The sequence below is a fragment of the Gossypium hirsutum genome, chromosome A06, assembly GCF_007990345.1.
Source record: "Gossypium hirsutum isolate 1008001.06 chromosome A06, Gossypium_hirsutum_v2.1, whole genome shotgun sequence".
NCBI classification, from domain to species: domain Eukaryota; kingdom Viridiplantae; phylum Streptophyta; class Magnoliopsida; order Malvales; family Malvaceae; genus Gossypium; species Gossypium hirsutum.
The window spans coordinates 52,820,926-52,824,787 of record NC_053429.1 but is presented as its reverse complement, the minus strand read 5'-3'; positions in this window follow the sequence as shown (position 1 = coordinate 52,824,787).

Here is a 3,862-nt window from a genome sequence, read left to right as displayed (position 1 = left end):
TACCATATATTTATAGATTCCTCTCTGAGTCTAGTTTCTATAGAAACAAACGGCATCAGTATTGAAGCTCTGTGCAGGGAGATATCCAAGTCGTAATGCGCAAAGGTAAGTGTAGTCGATCCCTGTAACATGGGAGATTTTGACTAATAAACTGTACTAGTTGGCCCGACTAAAAATTCTAGAAAAAAATATGTAGATGGGCATATGAGCCTAGTTTCAGGGAAATTTACGGAACTGGATTTCGAGTTTCAGAACTGAAGATATGATTTTTAAAGCGACTAGTACGCAGACTGGCAGCTTGTCTGGGAAATTTTTTTTAAGTGGTTTGAAGTCTGTTAACACCTCGTGTTCGACTCCGGCGACGGCCTCAGGTTCGGGGTGTTACATTTGATTGGTATCAGAGCTACGGTTTAGTCGATTCTAGGACTAACGTAGCACGCGTGAGTCTATTTATACATGCCATAAAGTGATAAAATGATAGTGTGATGATTTTTGGCTATTAAAATGTGTTTGCTGTATTGTAATGAATCTTGATCCGATCGAGCTGTAGCAAGCTTCTGACTATGAGAATTTGCGATATAACTTCATTTAGATATGCCTAAATTATTAAGTTGATCAGGTACGTATCATGTACTCGTATTTGAATTTCGATTTGGATTGAATTATAAGGGTATAAGTGATGCAATTTTGAAGGAGTGTTATGACTATAAATGTGATTTTTGTATGTGGCTATGGAACTGGAAGTTGAATGGTCGATAAGCATGTTGTGTTTGTATTCAAGTAACGTAAATGATATACTAATGTGTATTGCTATATGTGTATATGTATGTAGAGACGAAATTGTCGAATGTAAAAAGGCAGTGAAGCGTATAGAGTGGTTGGTTTTCAGCACTAAGTGTGCGGGCAAGAAGTGTTCACGGTTGTGAGATTGGCACTAAGTGTGCAGGCAATAAGTGTTCACGGTTGTGAGATTGGCACTAGTGTGCGGGCTTGAAATGCATGGCACTAAGTGTGCGAGTTTAAAGTACATGGCACTAAGTGTGCGTGGTTGATTATTAAGCACTATGTGTGTGAACCCACTATATATATTTTCTATCAATTATTTATATTAAGGGTGCGACCTTACCAAGTCGATTTCGGACAGCGGAAAGGGGTAAGTTCTTGAGTAATAGAGCTTAAATTATGATTTGATTAGATCATGCTTTAAGCAAATCAAAATCATGCTCTTTGTGTGTGGCTATTGAGCTGAATTGCAGGAATGATAAGTGTCTTGTGTTTGAGTTTTGCTAATGAAAATGAAATACGAATGTGTCATGATTTATTGTTAAATGTGCATGGTTATTCGAATGATGTCCGGGCTAAGTCCCGAAGGCTTTGTGCTAAGTGACCATATCCGGACTAAGATCCGAAGGCATTGGTGCGAGTTACTAAATCCGAGCTAAGTCCCGAAGAGCATTCATGCTAGTGATGTATCCGGGCTAAGTTCCGAAGAGCATTCATGCTAGTGATATATCCGGGCTAAGTCCCGAGGAGCATTCGTGCTAGTGATGTATCCGGGCTAAGTTCCGAAGAGCATTCGTGCTAGTGATATATCCGTGCTAAACCCCAAAGAGCATTCGTGCTGGTGTTATATCCGGGCTAGGTCCCGAAGAGTAATCATGCTGGTGACGTGTATTCGGGCCTTCGTGCCTAGTAGGCTTCGTGCCGGTAATTTGAGCAAAGTTTAAGTGCTCATTACTATACGAATTCAAATTTAAATGAGATGATATGTTTAAAAGTGTACATACATGATGTTTATAGACTTGGTTAAGTCATATCAATGTGTATTAACGAATGAATAAGAGCACTATGTATGTGAATGATTAGAGCACTGTGTGTGTGCGAATTCCTTTAACCGAGCACTATGAGTGCGAGATCGGTCAGTGGGCACTAAGTGTGTGAAGTGGAGTTCATGTAATACCTCGTTTGGGACGAAGGCATTGATTTGAGATAGTGTGTAAGACCATGTCTGGGACATGGCATCGGCTCGATATGTGAGAATATGTAAGACCATATCTAGGATATGGCATTGTAAGAGCTATATGTGCTATTGCTGAATGGACACTATTTTGTTAATCTTGTTCAAGAAATTATTTGATTAAGTTTCGACATTCGAAAGTTTGAAAGAATTTTTGATGAATGTTGATAATTTTGGATATACGAGTTATGCGCTAGAATAAATCTCATGCCAGTGTATTATATTAGGCTTTATGCCTATTCTACTGTATACGGGTAACGTTAACTATGATTGAATGTGCTAAATGAACTAAATGTTCAGGTACGTGGAAGTTGACTTTTCTTTTGGAAATGAGTTTAGTTGAATATTGAGATGTGATAAAGTTATAAAGGATATTTATTGGGATGTTTGAGTATATGTGTACTTTCGGTTAGGTTACAGCTTATTCATGAATGAAAATGTGGGTTACAAATATGTGGGTTGATGATGTGAATTATACATGTTAATATGTGCTCAATATGTGTTTGAAATGCATTTGTGAATTAAGTTAAGTGATTATTGCTTATGAAATCAAGAAAATGAGATATATGTGCATACTTGTAGAAATGTTATGTATTTGTTTTAAGATAAGAAAATGATTTTATGGATCGATGCGAAATCAGTAATGAATTACAATTGCTATCGATGAGCTAATGTTTATATGATATAATTCAATAAGAGGACGTTATCCTAAACTATGCATCGGTAGAAATTTTCGAGGACGAAAATCCCTAAAGGGGGGAAGAGTTGTGACACCCCTAATTTGACCCTAGTCGGGAAGTGGTTTCGGGACCGCTAAACCGAGTTGCAGAAATAATTGAATATAATATTTTATGTCTATTATATGTATATATGCATGTGTGAAAATTTCATGTTTGAATTTTGTTAATTGTAAGTGAATTTTATTAAATAGGACTTATGTGAGAAAAATTAGAAATGTGCTAGGCAAATGTGAAGTGGCCTATTAATGCATGTTATAAAAATGATGGTTTGCATGTCAAATTACCCAAAATTGAGCTAGTGCCGCCATGCTATGGGAAATGGGAACATGTGCTAGTGTTATGTTAGAAAGAAAAATAAATAATTAAAATAAAAGGAGTGAGAAAAAAGTGCTCACCATCTATGCCGTAACTAACAAAAAAAAAAAAAAAAAAAAGGAAAAAAAAAAAAAAAAATTGGCCAGAAAAATTGAAGAGAAAGGAATAAGAAATGTAATGGCCATGGGTGTTGTCTTTCTTGGTTGGTGTTTTGATGTTTGGTGATGAGGCATGAAGATGATTGAGCTTGAGTGTTTAATAAAAGGTTGGATGTGAGAGTGGTGGGAGTAGAATGGGGGTCTTAGCAACTTCATGAGGTTCGGCCATGGGCTCAATATTGCACTGTGTTTAACCTAGATAATTATATGGTTAGTATGGGTATGGGTGACGATATGAGGCATGAATGATGGGAGTTGGTGAACGTATGTGTAATGTTAGTGTTAAATGAGATAGAATGATAGATTAATGTTGCACATTCGCTATATTAGGCATGTTGATGATCTATCTTGATTAGAATAGGCAAAAAGGTGGTAAGATTGAGGTGGAAGGTTATGGGAAGGGATATTGGGTTGGAGGATATTAGGTGATAGAATGTCCAAAGTATGCATATGCATGTGTGATTAGATTATTGATAGTATGGTAATTGCATGAGGTTATTAGCCAAATAGCTAAGAACATAAAGTAGCAAGATGAAAATTTTACCATGTCGTTTCGTATGTCATAAAATCATTAAAATGTGGATACCAATATATGTAGCAAAGCGGTTAAATGAGTTAATTTATTTGTTTAA